The 20,780-nt window shown below is 44.2% G+C and overlaps 1 protein-coding gene across 1 annotated transcript in view; it reads right to left on the bottom strand.

The window, feature by feature from the left end:
* SYN3 (synapsin III) overlaps positions 1-20,780 on the bottom strand; it is a 234,639-nt gene that overhangs the window by 183,772 nt on the left and 30,087 nt on the right. Inside the window, exon 3 of the mRNA XM_066996909.1 lies at positions 15,938-16,077. The gene's annotated coding sequence lies outside the window, so the exon portion shown is untranslated. The remainder of the gene's footprint in view (positions 1-15,937; positions 16,078-20,780) is intronic.

Raw genomic sequence — 20,780 nt, 5'->3', positions numbered from 1 at the left:
CAGGAGACAGTCAGAACAGACTGGAGAATTTGTAGATATAAATGGTCTGCATATTAAGCGTATGAAACTGTGAGGAGGAAGCAAGCAGGGCTCTGTTGCCCCTGTCTTTTTCCTTCCCAGTCATGGATGTGACTGCAGTTCATGTGTGTTCACGATACGTGCTCCAAGTTTCCTGCAGTAACCATACAAGTCCTGATTTCGTGGTGATAAGAGCGAAAGAGGCACCAGACAAGCCCGTAATAGATCAGGGACTTCCTTCAGCTGAGAGATGTGCAGCTTTGAAGAGTGCTGATCTGAATAAAATCCAGAAACTGGATGTATTTAATATGTAGGGCCTGCCAATATGCATTAGAGCTTGTATAGATAGAAGGTGCCTAAGGGACTGATAGCTCAGAGGAAACTGCATCAGCTTTCCCAGTGCTAATGGGGCTCCGGTCTTGATTCTGATCACACACTATTCCTCACTCCTACATCATTTTCTTTCCAGTGCATTTCAGGGGATTTCAGCAGCACATTTCAGGGGATTACCAGTACATTAGGTATTCAAGATGCAAGTAAACAAAGCATTTTGTTGCTACAGAGCTAACTAGATGTCTTGGAAAAAAATAAGTATCCAGGTCGTGAAAGGGAAGAAACAGTTCACTGAAAGGTCATAATATTCACCAAAGAGATAATTATTAATTAATAGATGACAGTAAGAGTGATTTTATATCTAGAGCACAAATTCTATTACTTTTCGTAGGTTTATAGAACAGCAATGCGTCACATATTTCCAAGTAACTTATCTTCAAACAGAACCCTGCATCTCTTGTACCAATGGTTCTAACTCATTTTAAAATGCCGCAAAAATCTGTTACTTTTTATTCTATTCCAAAATAGCATTTTTCCCCAAATGTTTTATGCTTTGGGGTTAAACAGTCTTCCTTCCAACGTCTGAAGTCTTCTAAACCATCTGTACTGCCAGTATAGTCCTTGTAAGTTTTTCTGCCATTTGTATCCACCCTTTTTCTCCCCACGACTCCATTCCAGACAAAACCATATTCCAATTTCCCAGATTTCTCCGACGTGGAGGGGAACCCTTTATAACACTTGAGATGCACCTGACCTGATGATGTGAGTAACAGATACCTGAAGAAATAAAGCCTGCAATTTTACTTCGTGTGGCAAGCTGTTCATTTGCTTTCTAAACATACTTGCCCATCTCACTTAGCAGCGCGCTTAATACGAGAAGAATAAGCTGGGAATTTGAGCACACTTACTGATTTATTTTGATGATGGAAGAGCAAGGCGATGTTTTACTGCCCTCTGGGGAAGATTTCTGGCACGACTCTAAGATAGCTTGATGCCAAATTCATCCACGAGATGTGGAAGTGGTAGGAAATTGGCTGGCTAGACTATTCCCCCCAAAGAGACAGAGAGAACAGGGATTGGTAGAGCTTCTCCTGGAGCACTGTGGGGGACCAGCTGGCTGTGTCTGACTCACCACTAATGACCAACCCAAACTGTGCTGAGCGCTTCCAGAAGATGTTTTTCTTCACTTTTTCATGTGATTGCTCCTGATCACATGGGGACGCATGAAAAGCTGTGTGGGTTTGTGTTAGTACATCCCTTTTACTCGCATCATGTACCCACACACTTCACACTCCAGTGAGGGTGGCAATCCCCTTACCCAGCTCTGAACTGATTACCTCACTCTTTGCACCCCAGCCAGTGCCTGCTTTCCAGCTGCAACCTCACAAACACCCATGAGACCCTGAACTATCACAGTGCAGGTTGAAGCTGCAAGCCAAATACGTTCATGGTGCCAGCAGGAGCTTGTTTGGGACAGTCAGGGACAGGTGCCACACTTCTTTAGGAGAGCATCTGGCCAGCTTTTGAACACCATTAAGAAGTTAGGTTGGCTCTGTGGGCATACTGCACTGACAAAGAGCTGTATCATCAGATGTGCACTACTATAATTAGAAAATATGTTTTAAAAAACTAATGATAAACGATTTCACTAACAGTCCTTTATCAACCTGTCTTCTCTCTCGGTTCCTGTCTGATTGCCTATCCAGTTTTTGCATTCATGCTGAACAGTGTAGGAGCCCTTCATAATTGTATCCAAATTTAAGAAAACATGTTTAGACAAAAAAACAGCAGAAAATATAACGCATTAGTGTGGGAACCGGAACAGATTCTGTACCCAGAAGAAGTCCTGAGAGAGTAAGCAAGTGGGCTGGGCACAAAAATGGAAATAAAGCACAACGTGATTTTAATAGCATCCTCTGCCATCAGCTGGAGGAAAGGTCACTGGACATCAGTGCCTTGATTTCCTCATTTAGGAATGTATAAAGTGCAGAGACATTGTAAGGCTCAGCTCACATCCCCGTGTGCTGCACCATTGAACCAAGCGTTAGCAGCTTCCATCAGCCAAGAGCTCTGATTCCCCTGCCGATCAACAGCTGAATTACAAAGCTTTTGAGGTTACAAAACCGGCCGGCCTTATTGCCTTATTTAAGAATCCAACCACCAGGGCTTTCAAGGGCTGCTCAATCTGTAGCCACCGGGGATAGGAGGTAAAAAGAAAAGTCTTTTTCAGAGGAAAAACGTTGGCACTTAGAACCATTTTGTAACTGGAAACGCAAAGGATTGATCCAAACAACAAATTTGGCTTCTTCTCCCATAATCACAAATCTTCTTTCCCAAGCCTGGAGAGGAAAGAAAGAAGAAGAAAGAAGGGAAAGCTGTGCAGCTGGACAGCAGAGCAGGGTGCAGCCAGAGGAGCTCGAGTCCCATGCCCTTGTGTTACAGACAGCACGAGCATTGCAGCAGGGAGAACAGAGATGGACGCATTCTGCAAGTCTCACAAGTTATCGCTTTCTGCACTTTTCTGCCACTTATGTATGGTTATAGGATGATACTGCTAGCGATAGAAGCAGTACTGCAGTATTCCTATTGCCCTGTGGGACAGTCTGTTATGGATGAGAGCTAAGCAGTGCAGTCCCGTTTGACTGAAACTTACCGATGAAAGCTGTTTTTACGGTTGATATGTATTTGCAGAAAAAAGACATGTCCAAAAGTAGACTGTAAAATCAGCTGAAGAGTCCGAACCAAACACAAGGAAGCTCTGAGCAATAGAACCACAGAATCACAGAATTGTCTAGGTTGGAAGAGACCTCCAAGATCACCGAGTCCAACCTCTGACCTAACACTAACAAGTCCTTCATTAAACCATATCACTAAGCTCTACCTCTAAACGTCTTTTAAAGACATCCAGGGATGGTGACTCAACCACTTCCCTGGGCAGCCCATTCCAATGCCTAACAACCCTTTCGGTAAAGAATTTTTTCCTAATATCCAACCTAAACCTCCCCTGGAGCAACTTTAGCCCATTCCCCCTCGTCCTGTCACCAGGCACCTGGGAGAATAGACCAACCCCCACCTCGCTACAGCCTTCTTTAAGGTACCTATAGAGAGCGATGAGGTCGCCCCTGAGACTCCTCTTCTCCAGGCTGAACAACCCCAGCTCCCTCAGCCGCTCCTCGTAAGACTTGTTCTCCAGACCCCTCACCAGCTTCGTTGCCTTCTCTGGACTCTCTCGAGCACCTCCATGTCCTTCTTGTAGCGAGGGGCCCAAAACTGAACACAGTACTCGAGGTGCGGCCTCACCAGAGCCGAGTACAGGGGCACAATCACTTCCCTAGACCTGCTGGCCACACTGCTTCTTATACAAGCCAGGATGCTGTTGGCCTTCTTGGCCACCTGAGCACACTGCTGGCTCACATTCAGCCGACTATCAACCAGTACTCCCAGGTCCTTCTCTGCCAGGCAGCTTTCCAACCACTCATCTCCCAGCCTGTAGCGCTGCTTGGGGTTGTTGCGCCCCAGGTGCAGGACCCGGCACTTGGCCTTGTTGAACTTCATACAGTTGGCCTCAGCCCATCGGTCCAGCCTATCCAGATCCTCCTGCAGAGCCTTCCTACCCTTGAGCAGATCGACACATGCACCTAACTTGGTGTCATCTGCAAACTTACTGAGGGTGCACTCAATCCCCTCATCCAGATCACTGATAAAGATATTAAAGAGGACTAGCCCCAGTACTGAGCCCTGGGGGACACCACTAGTGACCGTCCTCCAACTGGATTTGACTCCATTCACCACAACTCTTTGGTCCCAGCTATCCAGCCAGTTTTTAACCCAACGAAGCGTATGCCAGTCCAAGCCATGAGCAGCCAGTTTCTTGAGGAGAATGCTGTGGGAAACGGTGTCAAAAGCCTTACTGAAATCAAGGTAGACCACATCCACTGCCTTTCCCTCATCCACTAAGCATGTCACTTTGTCATAGAAGGAGATCAGGTTCGTCAAGCGGGACCTGCCTTTCATAAACCCATGCTGACTGTTGTCAAAAAGAAAAAAAAAAAAAAGCTCGCTTGATTACAACACAGTCTGATGTCCCATTTCCATCCTGACACCATCACAGTTGTGATCTTGTCTACTCAAATGGGATATCAGGTACTGAAGAATTCTTTCAAAGTTGCATTATTAACTAATAAAAAGAAACCATTCAACTCTATGTCTAAAATGCCTCTACCATTTCTGTAGCACAAGCTTCTCTCAGGACTAAAACAGCTGAATTTGAGGTTCAGCTCTACCAGCTGCATGTAACTGTAGCTGATGAGTTTCTAAGCCTATTCCTGTAGAGCTTGCTCATCACTAGGGTGAGCAAGATAAGAGGCCATTTAAGATAACTACTTGTTTTTAATGGTCTGTAGCATGGACAAAAGCCTGCCTTGTGAAATAATTGGTATGTAAGTTTTAAAGCTGGCTTTTGAAAGTGGAGTTGAGGATTTCACAGAATTTTAAGTAAAAAGATAAGTCTCTTTAATGCTTTTTGGTGTCAGCACTTCATCATACCCCAAAACTTTGAACACTGAAAACTTTCACAGGGAAAACAGTTATTCAACATCAAATTGATTCAAAAGAAAAGTATGGCCATTTTAATGGAATTTTTTAATGGAAATTAATTTTTTTTCAAGGCATCTGAATTTACCTGAATTTGGGATGTGCCTTCTGGGACTGTCAAGAAGTGTTCCATGACAAACATCTCTTCAATGGGCTGTGTGTCTTGGCCAAACTTATCCAGAGAGGCACACTGAGGAGGCCCTACCCTGAGGAAGTGTTGAAGTTGTTCATCTTGAAAGGACATATACTAGGACTAGATCCTGAATCATTAATCTTAAATTTCTTTGGCCATCAAACCTTCATGGTTGGCCAGGACTCTTTGAAGAGGCTGAGCAAAATTCTTGAAAGTAACATCTGAGTTGATTCTGGTCAGAAAGGAGAAAGTACAAGATATGTCCTCTTACAGCTGACAATGCAAATTTTGTAGATTTGTCACTTCATCTGATCTCAGACTACAGAATTAGTCAGGTATGTATATATTTATAGTTTTTTTTTTAATGACATATTAGGGAACATTGCCAAACTGTACTTTTCCAGTTCCATGAATATCATGGATAGAGGGGGAGGGGACAATATCCTTCATTCTTCCAGACAAATAGTTTTGATTTTACAGTTGAGGCTGCATCTCATGTCTGAGCCCTCGGGGACGCCACTAGTGACTGGCCTCCAGCTGGATTTGACTCCATTCACCACAACTCTTTGGGCCTGGCTATCCAGCCAGTTTTTAACCCAACTAAGCGTATGCCAGTCCAAGCCATGAGCAGCCAGTTTCTTGAGTAGAATGCTGTGGGAGCTGCCGTGCTCCACTTAGTTTCTTTTCAGCTCTCCCCAGGAGGGATGTCTGAGTCCTAGGTTCATAAAGGTGAGCTGCTTTGAAAGCTTGCCTGTTGCAGCTGGCCACCCTGCAACAGCTGCATTGCTTTGTCATCCCTACACCACCACAGAACAGCCTGAAAAACAAACAGCCAAACAAACCCTGGGGCACAACTTCTTAGTTTCAAGCATTCAGAGGCTGGCACCACGGATGGCAGGGTGCTAACTGCAGGAGACTGGGGAATTGTGCTTATTCCCTGCAGCTTTGCACAGAGCTGGATGCTCCTGGAGCCTGGCCTCCCCCAGTTAAGACAACCAGCCAAAATCTGCCTGTGTTTACGCTTGCATATTCAGCATTTTCCACAGCCGTGAGCTATAAGAGCAGACCTGATCTTCCTGCCTGTTGTAGTATGGCAGTCAGCACATTAAAAAGTGTACAAAACATCCTTCTCTATTTCAAGACTGCACACAAAAGGAAAATCAATCTTATGGCTTTTGCAGAAAGAAACAGTGGCCCCTTTCTCTTTTTTTTTTTTTTTTTTTGCTATGGACTTAGTTTTTGAGTTTCAGCAAGTCTCCTTAATACTCTGTGTCTTAGCATGCCTGATTATGTAATGACATTCCCTGTTAAAAATAATAAAGTATGGAAATACTGAATTGGTTCAGGTTTGAGAGAGACCGCGTTGCATGACGATATAAATACAGATTGCAGAGGTGTTCTATAATATACAAAGCAAGCACGGCAGCTGTTTTAAATTAAATCTACTCAAAAACTGGAAACAGTATTACTTTTTAATATGGAAGAATATACAGAGTTCTCAGCTCAGGTGAAAGCTTCTAAGGTCACCAGACCCTGGTTTGAGAGCTGATCATGATAAAAAACTGTTGTGTATACCCAGACAGAAGATGTTAATTGTGTAAGAAGGTAGCCTGGGTCACCTATGGGTGACCTTTTACAAATAAGCGAGGTTAGACGCAAGGATCTCTGTCCCCTTTCCTTTCTACTCCAGTGCAAACACAGTATCTAGACACGATGCAGTGAGTTCTGGGGTTATGTGTAAATCTGGCATCATCACCAAACTCCATAAAAGTGCAGGTCACTTTCACAAGCTCATGATAGACCCTGCACATCCACAAGCATTTCCCTAAGAGCTGTGGGCTCGCATGGGAATCCACACATAAAGTCAGAGCAAGAGAAGGTCATACCGCGAGCACTACTAATAACGTACATTGCCTGATACCAAATATGTAAAAGTACTTCACTATTATCAGCTTGATCACTTACTCTTTTTTTTTTTTTCACTTCAGCTCCCCGTCATTAGTATCTCATTGCTGAAAGAGGATAATTGCTCTGCATCTTTTCAATTACTATCAAAGCACTGCAGAGCACTTGTGAAAAATCAAATAGATTTCGAGACTAGGATCACTGAGCTTGGCCTCCCACCTAGTGCAGCCCGTATAGTTTCTCCCAGCAACCCCTGCCATGAGCTTATCTCTTCTGATTTAAAACCAGCTCCATCGTTAATTTGTAAGCAGTCACCAGTCTGGCTCAAACCAGCGCCATACCTAAGCCACCTCTACTGTGGCAAAAGCAAAGCAGCAGCTCCCTCAAAGCCCAAGTGAAGGAGCCAGCATTTTGTCTCACTGTGATGATCCCCCAAGTTCAGCAGGCACTGTGTTGGATAACCAAATGCAAAGACACTTGCCCGAGCACCTCAGAAGAGTTCAGATGTTCGTGCTGTAAAGCAGCAGCTGCTGCCACTGCATCATCTGCAAGGCTACTCGGTGCCTGGCAGCGATCCCTACCTGAGCCGATTTCTTGTCTCATGCTACCCTGAAGGTTGCACAAGCAACACTGCCAAGCACTGCAGGAGATGGCAGCTGGTTTGTTAGCCATGGCTCTCCCTTCCCTCTGCCTGTTGGTCACTGAGCCTCGTGGCACAGCCCTTTCCCTGGGGCTGCTGCCAGCCATGGCCTCTCAAGCTTGTGTTGGTAGCAGGAGGCAGTGGGTCTGTGGACTTCAACCAAACTGTCGGCCTTCGCTGGCATCTCCGTGCAATCACAGCACCTGCCCGATGTTCTCTGCCACTAATGAAGAAGCAGCAGAAACCTTCTGGCTAGAGAAAGTGTGATGGGAAACCTAGATAGTAACTCTGAATTCCCACCTAGTAAGTATAACAACTGCTCTGTGTTAGCAAAGAACAGGTGAATCCTGCCAAGAGGAAGTGCAGAACTTGCTGTTAGCTAAAATGGGCATGTTGGCTGTATTTGGGGTTTCAGAGGCGCTCTTCAGAGACTCACAAAACTTCCTGACAACTCTTCCATCTTCCCCACAACTGTTGGCCCTGACCATACCATGAAATGGGCATGTGCTGTGCTCTTAAAAACAAAACAAAACAAAACAAAAGTTCACTAAGTACAAAAACATACACTTACAAGGTTAGACAACTAAAAAGAATTTCAAGAGTCCATTCACTTTTCACCATCCACTCTGCTCTGAGAGAATATACTGATCTTACAGCATTGTGCAGAGGTAACCAAGTATTATTTCTATTAGTCCAAGGTGTGGGAAAGAAGGCTGCAGTTGTAGATGACTTACTAAATTTTAAACCCTGTTTGTGTCCTCTCTGTTTTCAAGCCAGAGGACAGCTATCTTGGGATCCCAGCAGATCGCAATGATCAGATGGAGAGAAGGGAGGCTGGCAGGGGCAGAGCTGAAGGTGTCTGTTCTTCTGACCGACAGACGCACAAAGGACTTTTCACTTTATGGGTAAAATTACAGCACAGGGAGACATATGGAGCTGGGCTAAGAATGGTCCAGTTGAAAATTTCTATATTTGTAATAGTAGGTTGAAAACCAGACTGTATGTTTCAAGGAAATTTTGCCATTTAAAAGTATTTTCTGCTCCAAAACAGGGCAAGAAATATTCCAAAATTTCTTATAACATATAAATGAAGTATCAAATGTCCCATTCATTCCCAGGCTTTGTTTTCCAAACAAATTTTCAAAGATGGTATTTCCACAGCCTGTCTCACAGCTGATGAGCTGTGATCTTTCAATGGAGAGATGCTAAGCTGAAACATGGCTGGCTGAGTACTCCTTATGGTGGCATTGGGGGAGCACTCTGAGGTTTGGATATAACAAGTTACAGCATGTTACTGTTATTATTTATTCCATGCAGCCAATGCTGACCACAAAACTTCTCTGTCAGAAAGACGAAATGCCACAGCAATGCAGAAGCTCATGTCTTATATCTTCCTCTGATTACTGCTTTGCTTTTCCTGGAATATTTACCAAACTCCAACACTGTGTGCAAGTTAGCAGAACAGAGAGTACAAGGAAACTTGCAATGCTACTTACTTAACCAGAAAACACTTCAGCAAGCACACAATCAATTATTTCCCTTCCAGCTGAAGCAAAATTCCCATCAACTTTAACTGGATTCTCAATGAAATAAAAATCACTGAAAGTTTTAGGTTCAGATCTGACCCGTCTCTGTTACTGAACACAGTGGAGGACAGATGATATTGCATGGCTGGTGTGACTTTTTCAGGAGATGTCAGCTGGTGACATCAGAAGATCAGTGAATGCCCAGGGTAACTAAAAGCACCGTCCTGCTCTTTCTGCAGGTTGCTCCTAGGGAGGGGACAATAGTTATGTCATCTGACCATGGGGCTCAGCAAAAGGGGTGCCACTGTCTTTCAAGGCAGAGGCATGACATATAAAGTGAGAGGTCTGTGACCTGCGACCGAGAGTCAGAGATGTCAAAGAAACTTCCTGGGAAAATCTCCCTGCACATTAATAGGGACTGTCAGCTCTTGACAGGCACCGTCCCCTCCTACGTCTTGTGTTTCTGTGTAGCCGGCGCATTGAATGCTCTCGAGTAAAGAAACTCTCATACATGAAACTGCCCCGTAGGGAGCAGCAGGGGAAGCCGTGGCTGAGAGGCTCTGTTGAATTATTAAGGCTGCCCAGAGTAAGCCAGGGTAACCTCCATGTTAATTCCTGACAGCCTCTTTCAGTTTTATTATAAAACAGCATCCCCCACCTCGCCTACTCCTCTCTCTGCTGTTAAAAGAAACTTCATGAGGCTGCTGAAGTAAGAAAGCCTACCCACAAGATTAACTAAATACACAACGGCCTATTTTAGACAGATGCATCAAGCTATATACAGCAGCCTTCAGCTGCTGGAGGGAGCGCAGCACTTCATCCAGCCCCTCTCACCAAAGTGCATTAAAGCTTTAGCAAGCAGAAGGGAAATAAAGACACAGTCTCATCTTTAAGCCGCAAAAACAAATATTTCAAGGCTCAAAAAGAACTTGGTGGCCTTTGGTTTTGTTATGCCCACTTCAGAAAGCAGCTGGGTCCTGGGTGCGTTTCCCTGCCCACATGTGTCCACTCAGTCCCTGGCAGCTACTGGTGATGGGTACAGTGCATCAGAAGTGAGCTGGGGGCAGAAACACCCATTCTGTCATTTCTAAGACCATGTGATCACTCTTTCCCAGATTTCCATTTTTTCCCCACTGTTCTATAACTGTGCTGTGCTGCCAAATTGAATGAGAAAACTTCTGCTTCTTGACTTCCTTCTCCAAATAATCTATTTTTTAGCATCTTCCCCTGGTGTTTCCCAACTTGTTTTGCAAAGTCAAGCAGAAGTGTTTCTGAGCCAAGATAGTCTTTGACATTTTCCTACCTGTGCTACGTGGCTGCTCAGCCTTACTGCAAACCCAACAGGATACAGATTAGAGTGGGTGACGAAGATGGTGGTGCAACGGATGTGTTCATTATGTTGTACAAAAGAAGCCAACCACACAGGGAAAAGATATCCTATATTAAAAATAATGCATTCTGACTAAAAAAAGGACTGCTACTATATTTTAAACAGCAGATTTTTAAGGTCTGAATCATCTTGGAGCTGAATGCTCTGCTCCACTTGGTTTTGCTTTTCTAATAGTCCTATGTAAATACTCTTGTGTTTGCCTATGAAGTTAATTTAGTGCTGGTGAAAGTCTTCAGGTCCTTCCTGATTAAAAATACTTTGTGTTGGCTACAGAAGAAATATGGAGTAAGCAGCTCTGGCTGTTTTCTTGCACAAGGCTTGGACGTTCTGGGTCCCAATGAAGTGGGACTTTCTCCATTCACTTGGATGGAAATGATGCATCAGTGAAACCCCTGTTCTGCTCCAAATAACGTGGCTTTAGCTATCGCCTCTACCAAAAAGTGGTTTATTAGAATCTTTTCTTAAAAAGCCTAGTGGTTTTAAAGGCCTAGAATTAACAAGTTGAAATATGTTTCCTTCCATGTTTGTGCCATTGCCAATTAAAGGTTAAAAAAAAAAGTAAATTAAAATGTAAGGCTTGAGTGATCATTCTTTTTATGTTTGAGGGAGTTGAAATATTTTGAGCCATGGAGACCTGGTGGAAGACCTTGGTTTCCATACTTTAAAAGGAGTTATTATGTGTGCTCATGCTCCTGTGTGTGAGATGAAATAAGGAAGCTGGTGCTTCTCCAAGCTTCCCAGTTCAAGTATACAGTGAAGAAGTGTTGGCTCTGGTTCTTGCTGAGAGCAGGAAATAAATCAGCCCCAAAACGCAAGGTCTGACAAAAATGAAGTTTCCATCTTAAAAAAAAAAAGCACACCCCTTTTCCCCCACTTTCTACAGCTCTTCCCCTCTCTCTCCAGTTCTTTCACCTTTCCTCATTTTTACATGAACTCTGACTCCTGCTTCTGGCCAATAGGAAGATAAAGCCACTGATGTTCTTCAGGCTGGAATATCAAACAGCACAGCAGCTGTCTGTCTTCTTTATATTCCAGTCTGACAGTTTATAGCAAATTTAATTTCCCTTTAAAAATGACTGCAGCTCTCACAGAAGTGATTTGAATGCAATACTCCCAGCCTGGAAAAGAGGTCTTTCTTACCCCATGCAACCTGCTTTGTTTCCTCCTGTGGTAGCCCACCACAAGTACACAAACCACCGTGGAAAGCAGGTGATCCTTTCTTCCTCTTAGGGTCACTCTGGGGGCAATGCAGAATTCAGTCCTTTACAACAGAGCCCTGTCACCAGGACAAAAGATCATTTCCACCCTGAAGGCCACATCGCAGACTCTTTCTACTGCTTGACCAAAGGCATCTCGTTACTTTCTTCCTTTTATGAGCAGGGTCTCAATTGCAAGAACATGCCTTTGGCCACCTGTCCTGTGGCCAGTGCACCCTGATAATGGCAACAAAGTCATACTGCACCCCTGCTCTAGTGTTTGACCTGTGTAGCCACATACGGCTTATTTCTCATTAAACAGACAATAGATGAGTGTCTGGAACCTGACAGCCATTAATACAGACATTGTTAAATCTGCATAATCACTTAATTTTCCTTGACAACCATATTATAAATATATATGAGTCTGCTGTGCCTAACTGGTAACGATTGCTAATCAGATTTCTGCTGTTTGTCAGCACTGATGAAAAATTCCTTGACATTTTCTAATCTCTTGATGAGATAGAAAAGCAAAACAAACCACGAAGGATGGGAAAAAGTGTAAAATTATCCAGAATGGAGAGATAGCACAGCTTCCCCACTGCTTCAACAGAAGGGAAACCATTTTATCCCACAGATAACAAGCATATCTAGAAATTGGAAGGTTTCCATTTGATCTTTCTAAGTCTGTTTGAAAACTTAGGATGCAGGGCTTTGTAAAACCTCTGGGGACCAAATACAACCAAAAAGATGGAGGAAGGAGGGGAGAACAGAAAAAGTGGAGTGAATGAGGGGGGGATACAAGAGGCAGAGCACTGATGTTGTTTGAAACAAAACACTTACAACAGCTCTGAAAATGTCCTGGATGTTTTCTTTGACATGTGGAGTTAGCAATTTCACTTACCGATGGGTAATCAGATCGAGTTGCTGCACCTTTATCAGCTAATAATTGCATCTGGGTCAAAGCAGCAATCTGTGATTTCCATCTGGGAATTCTGTGCTTATTTGCTTAGCTGTCAATGTGGCAGGAAAGAGATATCGACCTTAGAAAGTTCAGAAACAGTAAAACATCCTAGAATTTAACTGCAAAACCCAATATTCTGGAGAATTTCCAGGGTGATTAAAAAGCAATCCTACACACCTACAGACAGAGCAGCATCCTCTGAGGGGAGAGCCACAATGCAGCACACTACCCACTGTGCAATGAGAACCAAAGCTACTTTATTACTTTTAAGGGTAATACATATATAATATATATATATATTTGCCAGATAGTGCAGTGTAAATGACACAAATACAACGAATTCTTAGGTGGAATGAGATCTGCAAGGTGAAAAAAGCCTTAATTAAAAGTTAAAATTAAAGCAACAAGCTTCTTAAGCAAGAGCTGTGAAAGTTAAGAGCACAGTGTTTCAGTTAGAATTTGCAATACTGCATATCCCACAGGAGCAACTCGTTAATCACACAAAGAAAAAAATAATAAAAAAAGTCATGAACAGCAAGACGGGAGAGCAGAAGAAAAATGGTGCTGTTTCCAGGGGAAGAAGGATGATCTGGAGGATACTGTGGCTGGCTTCTTGTAATTAGTGTTAACCTCACTGCAGAGCACAAGTTTGACATCCCATCACACCCCTCATTACTCGAGTACGTAACCTCCTAACCTCCACCCAGGAAAATGATATCATCGCCTGAATTAATCATCTCGGGCAATTAATGGCAAAAGCAACCTCAGGTTTCCAGCACTGTCTCTGGCACTGACAAGCTGGCAATGACATCAGCTTCCCCGAGAATATGCTGGCGTTTCGCCCATTTCCGAGCCTCGCTGTTGACTCTGAGGGCAGAGGCAGACAATGTAGTCACCCGACCGGCGCTAAATGCTGCAAGTGCACGCCGGGCTGCTGCTGCGGCAGTGTTGGAGGGATGCTCCTCCTGCCCAACTCCCTGTGTGCATCTCCCGAGGAAGATGATGGTATCCCAAAATAGGCAGGTGCAAACAGCTTCCTCTGAAGGGTGGAGAGATGGAGTCTCCAGCATGGCCCCCTTTTTGGTAGGAGAGCACTCTGCTCTGCACCTAGAGACTCCAGACCCTTTAGGAGCGTGTGAATGAGCAAGTTATTTAATTATTGCTCCTTTGCTGGGGCAGAGGTAAGGGAGAGAAGTCAAGTTTGCTGGGGAGTTTATTTTCAGATGGCCAGGCTTGTTTTGGTTCATTTCCCAGCTGACTCTTGTATGTGAAAGTTGGAGGCAAACTCAAATATGACCATGTTTCTGCTAACTTAAGGGAACTGAAGGATGGGAAAGAGGCAGGAGAAATCAGGGGACAAAAAAGCACACGAGGTTTCAGTATGTACCCTTGGCCCTGTTTTTCAGTTGGCGCCTGTAATTCAGGTGAGGCAGAGAGCATGGCTCCCTCCTACCAGAAACTGCAGCACATTCCCTTTGGGATTTCTGTCAGCAAATACAAACATCCTCTGTAAGGTGGAGCCTTTTTGCACCTACGCTAAGGGGCAGGACACGTTTTCTCTCCCCTTCAGTCTCACTTGGGGCACACACACAAGCTGCAGGATGGTGGAGGTCAGGCTGGGCCCACCCCCCCAACAGCACACCCCAGGGACTTCAGCCCACAACCTCTCGGGCAGGGGGCAAGGTGCATAGGGAGATGCTCCCTGGTGGGAACATCCACCGTGTTTGTATTTCCCCATCTTTGGGCCACATGGGAAAACCTGTGAAGAGAAAGAAGTTTTGGCAGGGGAAAGCTAACCCCCGCTGTAAGAGATCTGGTGTCAGGGCAGGAGGAGGACTTACTCGAGGTTAGATCTTCCTTGGAGTGAACAGGTTGGGTTAATACAAGATGAGCCATTATGTGTGCTGCTCCTGTGGGGCTCTCTGCCTTACTGCTCTTTTCAGAGGGAGCTTCTGGCTATCACCTTCTGAGCAAGCTGAAAAAGCAAACCTCCCTCAGCACTCACCCTAGGAGCTTCCAACTGAGGTAAGACACCCACAGGTGAGCTACGTGGTTGAGGTCTCCTTGGCTTAACAACACCTCCATTTGGAACCTGGCTTTAAAAGAATGAGGTGATGAAGGCGTAGAAAAAGCAGCTAAACCTGTGACTGCCTTACAGCAAGCTGCAGACCCTGCTCCAACTGGTGGCTGGGCTAAGGTTCGCCAGCTTGGGCCAGCCTGCTGCTAAAGATGTAAGCTGTGGGAGCAGGACTGTAACATCCTCGGTACAATGTTCCCTGTCTACATGGCTTAGTGGCACTTGTCACACATGTAATCCAGCTTTCCCTACCTGCCCTGCCTGTTTAGCAGTCACTTGTTATCAGAGCAAATTCAGTGAAACAGAACGAAGAGCAGAGGCTAATTTAGTTGCTGTGCTTCTGTTCTTCCAGATAATGTTAATTTGTGGTCTTTAACCTGACCCTCAGAGATGCTCAGGCTCTTTGTGCGGTTAAAAGGGAGGCAGAAAATCTGTGGAAACAACTCAATAGCTAATCACTCGAGCACGCAGCAAACAGGACAGCTTGATCATTGGTTCTTCCAGCCAGTCAGATTACCTGTCCTGATCCCCCCAACCTTGATTTCCAGGTGTAGGTGGCTCAGCAGCAGGTAGGATTAATCCACACCCCTACTCACATGCACTCTCTCTCCATGTTAGAGAATCTGATTACACAGATTGCCTGTCATTTATCTCCACCTGCCATGACTAATACTCCAGTCTGACCTCCTCTTTCCCATTTTCATATCTCACTGCAGATTCGGTACGTACACAGACAGATGCACATGCACTTGCTCTTTTTTGATTGCAAGCAGCTCACTAAGAGCTTCTGCATTTCCATTTTCAATCAAACCAGAGAGCGCTGCTGTTTTCTCCAGACTCCCCATGAGGTAATTTCTGTCTTTTCGCTGCTCTCACTGCGTTTTTTAATGCATGGGTTTCATAGGTTGCTGCTGCATCCATATAAAACACACGCATCTCCGTACAGACAAGCATAATGAACACGCGATATTATAAAGCCCTGCAGCACATATAAAGACAAAGGCACACACTTCATGCATTGAGCAAGTGCTACCACACACATTCCCTTTCCCTCCAAGCCCTGCGGGAAAACATTGCCTGCAGAGTGCTTTCCTCTAAACAAAAACACCTTTCTGGCACAGGATCAGATTCTGGCGAGCCCCGTTCCCGCTAACCCCCTTACCTTTCCTTGGGCTGCTAATCTGGGGGCCCTGGACCTGTTCGCTTTCCCTCCTGCACGCAAACTGCCAGTCCCTCCTGCTTCACATTCACAGCACACTGGCAGGATTCACCGTCATCCCATTCTGCTGGATCCTTATCACCCTATTGGCCAAAGCCAGACAGTAAATTCAATTAGGCTCCTCCTTATAACTATATTATCACAGGAACAGGATGAATAATTTAGTGAAACAACAAGGATGTGCAGGCTCCGGTGTCACTGGCTTCATCCCCGCTGGCAGGCTTTTCTCTTACCAAAGAGGGGCGGGTAAAGAAACCAGAATCTGTTGCTGCTGAAAAGGAGACCTCAGATTACCCACTTGTATTCCCCATTCTGTCTCTCTTGTCCTCCTCCCCCAAAAGCCACGGCATTCCCTTTTCATTGCTGTGTGACCGTCCTACAGCACAGTATTTCCCTGGTGCATGGCCATTACCATCTCAGAGAATACAGCGATCTCTGTCCAGGCAGAGTGATATCACACGCAGCGCACCAAACGCTTTGCATCTTTCCTTGAATGCAAGACATGTGAAAAGAATAAAACTGTTCTGCAGAAGGGAGTGACAAGACAGGCAGATCACAAGGAAATGGGAGAGTCTGCCTTGTACCACGATATTCTCTGTTCAGCAACTGCTCTGTCATCCCATCCGTTCAGACACCAAGGGATGCCAGTACGGGGTTCCTGAAAGGCTCGTATGTGCATCACCCAGGGACTGTGATTTCACACACCAGCTGTGGGAGTCTGCATCCCCACACCAAAAAAAAAAAAACACTCCACATTGAAGTGGTAGTTCTCCTCCAGACCAAATGACTAAGCTGTTCTGCCTTTTTTTTTTTTTTTCAGACCAGAAATTTGTACATTTGTAATGAGAACTTACAACACATCTGTTTCCCAGAAAGTAGTTTTCCCCCAAATGAACATTGTCCTTCTTCCCCAGATGAAGCTTCATTTGAAGAGTTACAGAGCGCTGCAGCTACCCCTAATGGGGACACCACTATCCTTGTCAAACCTCAGAGCCCCTGGTGTACCCGAAGGGTTTCTCGTGGGTCCAACACCTGAAGAGGAGGACCTCAGAGGGACAACACTACTCACGTCCAGGTCAGCAAGCAAGGCTTTTTAATAACCACTCACAGCAATATTCAAACCTATTGCTAGTACATGTCCACATGCACTACACTTAGAAACAGTCATGTCATTCCACTGTGACTTAAAATGAACAGGCAGAATGGAGAAGACATTTTTCTCCCCATTACAGGAACCCACTTCCCTTGGAGTCCAAGAGGACATGAGGTCGAATGTTCAGCCCCCGTGAAATCAAGCCCAAGTATCAGCACAGCTACAAAGGCAGGCCAAAAAGGGCCAGAAAGGGCCAAAATTACCTTCCTGCTCCTGAAGATGCTTTACTTTCGAAGAATGGCAGCTGCTCTTTTCTCCCCCCTCTTTCCCTTGCAGCCTTCCAAACTTTTAAGAGCTTTTGTGCTAAATGAAATCTTGAATTATGCACTTGGTGCTAGCTTCAGAGCAATTAAATTAAGCCACGTGGCAAGCTGCCCAATGTCACTACCAAAACTCAGGGTGGTTCAGCATCATTTATTGAACAGTTTTTACATGATGCTTACTTAAATCACAAAAAGAGAACAAATTAGGCTGTTGCCAGGGCAACCAGAGAATCTGCTCAAAATTCAGGAGAAGCTCGGGAGGGGGAAAGCTCTTCAATGGAAAGCTCTGCATCACGAATATGGCCCTTGGTTATCAAATCCCTTTCAAGTTAATTCCCAGCATCAAAGCCTCCCTGACTAAAGGTTTAACAATCGGGAGCCAAGCTTTGGCTGAAGAGGGCACAAGCCAGCTCTGCCAGCACTACTGTGAACTTAGCTCTGGTGAGAGGTGCCCAGCTGAGAGCCCCACTGAACAGGCACCACAGCAGTAGTGCACAACCACACAGGGTGGGAGATACGACGTGAGGCTTCCTCGTGGACAAGCACTGAAAACAAACAAACAAACAAACAAAAAAAAACAGACCACAACAGCCATGGACAAATTGGGGAGAGAAGGAATCATGGTCCCAGCTGCAGCCTGTGGAAAACATCTGAAAGCTGGGGTAAGCTGAGTGAAGTCTTCCACCAATTCCATGAAGTGAGTTAGAGCAAACTTGAGGACAAAATGGCAAGACAAAAAGCAGGATGAACGGTGTCAGAAAAAGCTGACAGGCTCAGCAAATGGAAGACAGGATACTAAAGATTTTTGCAGGAATTAAATCCTTAGTATGGCTGTTGAATCAAACTGGTTCTCTGGGTAATTTCTTTTCAGCTGAATATTTTTTTTTTCTATTGCAAGCACTCTAAGAAAATCATTAGTTTAGGAGAAATTTTGAAGTGAAGTCTTTTGGGTCTCAATTGTAATAGCTGAAGTGTTTTTGGATGAAAACAGAGAACCTCTTATTTTTATGAAAACTTTCAGAAAGCTCTGGAGTTTACCTGGAAGATCTTTCCTTCCTTGTCATTATTTCTGATCAATTTCTTGCCATTGGAAGTTTTCATGTGTTCATTTGAAATGATGCTTCACTGGGCACAAGCCCCTTTTGTAGGACAGAGACAAAAAAGGGGGCATACTCAAAGTTAAAGAAAATGAAACACATGTAGATGGAGTCAGCTTTTGTGAAAAGCTTCTCCCTCCTGCCCAGATGAGAACCGTGTTCAGAGATGAAAACAAGAAGCAACTTAGAAATTTAGGGAGATATATATGATTGTATTGTTGTGAATGTTGTACTACAAATGTGGGATACTTGCCAAGGCTAAAGCACACATACTGCAGGGATCCAAATATTCAAGAATTTATTAAAAAATCTCTAGTCGCAAGTATTAATTACCAAGATGTAAGTCCTACCTTATCTGATGTCCTGTTTACCCTTTGAGTCCCAAGACTGACTAACAGTCTGCCTAATTCTGGGTGGCAATGTTTCAGCACCTTGTGTTGGAGAAGTTGATCTTTTGATGGAGTTGTCTTGCTACTGTTTGGGTGCCACCTTTATAGATTGTTAATGTAACCTCTGATTGGTTTGACCTGAATATAAAACAGGAGCTGAATTGGCTCTCTACTTGCAAATGAGTCTGGATATATTTTTTTTTTCTTTCTTTCCCCCCAGCTAATAGTCATTAGCTAATGACATTGCAGCAGCAGGACTGGATCAGACTGCACACAAGCCATGGAGGCTTGTTTTGAACCCACAACATGCGGCACAGATCAGAGGTTGGAGTGGGCATTTTTTCATGCTGAATATATTGTGACAGCCTCTTTAACAGCTGTCAGCCTGGCAAACATGCTCTTGGGATGGTGTAACAGCAGCAGAGGCATTCAAATGGCAGGTTCCACAGAAATAAATCTGAGAAGTAACAGGGCAGGAATGGGCTCCTTCTCAGTGTCTGGGATGCCATTTTCTGAAGTGAGATGTCTTTGGGACAAGCTGCATTTTACCTAGTCAGATTGAGGTGTTCTGCTGGGGATTCAGTGCTACTGCTTACATGTATGGTGGTCTCCATAAGAAGCATATTGCCATACCATTGAAAATATGTTTCCGTGTCCCACACATGCTCCTAACTAGAAGAATTTTTCATTCTTCAGCAATATTTACTTGTGATTACAGTAAACTTTTTGAGACTTTCCAACTATCACTTCTTAATCTAGAAAGAAAACAATAACTACTTTACTTACATTAGCAACATATTTCTATAACAAGTTTATTGGTTGCAATGACTTCTTGCCATCTTAAGCATCATAGCAATATGGTGTCTTAGAAAGATGTAGTTTATCCAACTATGGTTTTTTTTCTGATGCAAGAAAACACAAATATATTTTTTTGAGTGAGAGTCTCTTTAGTACTAATCAACTTTGAAAATACAAGTATACTGCTGCTTCCCCAGATCACCTGCCATACTTTGCAAAACACTGTTCCTAGGCTGTGGAAGTCTCCAATGTGAGAAGGACATTCTTGTTTATTCCTGGGACAATTTTCCACCTCCCTATGGTTAGAAGAGAGACATACCCTAATCCCCTGTTGACACGGGCAATATCCGAAATGTTATGACATTCATTTAGGACAAAGGAAACAGAGGGCTCAAATCTGAACAAGGCAAACCAGAGACTCATCTCTGGGTCCTTCCCAGGGCAGGAACTTACTACATCAAGAGCTTACCAGTTATTCAGATGGGAGACTACCATTGTACCTCCTGCACAAATGATTCCATTATGTAGAGGCTCCAGTAACATTGGGTCAAAGACCAACAGGACCAACAACCAAGACAACCATTAGAAAATGAAATTCATGTCAGTAGACTGCAACTCACAAAACACAGCTTTGGCTTCTTTCTCTTACATCCCTGTTTCCTTTAAGATTTTCATCCAAACTACAAATCCTATACTGGACGTATGGAACTAGAACTGGCAATATGTGCCTTTGTTTCTTTGCTTTCTTGAATTGGAAAAAACTACTTCATCTTTCAGAGTTTATGGGGCTTTTGACAACCAGGGAGAACATCTGGTACAAAATCTGAGGCTGAACCTCACATTCAGAAGGGAGGGCTGACCTGAATTCTTCTGGAGCTTCTTTAAGCCAAGGGATACTGTTCATTTGCAAGGTGCAGCTAAGATATCACAGGTATGCACTGACCAAATCTTATTTCTTACCTCACTTATTCCCGTTCAAGAAGAATAGTTTTTGCAATGCCAAAGGATTCGTATTAAGGCAAAACTCATGTAAACTTAAAGCAGGACCATCATCCTCACCTTTAGCAGACAATTATCTCAAAAGGA

This window comes from Anser cygnoides, chromosome 1 (genome assembly GCF_040182565.1).
Source record: "Anser cygnoides isolate HZ-2024a breed goose chromosome 1, Taihu_goose_T2T_genome, whole genome shotgun sequence".
Lineage (NCBI taxonomy): Eukaryota > Metazoa > Chordata > Aves > Anseriformes > Anatidae > Anser > Anser cygnoides.
This window is presented reverse-complemented; position numbering and strand designations above follow the sequence as displayed.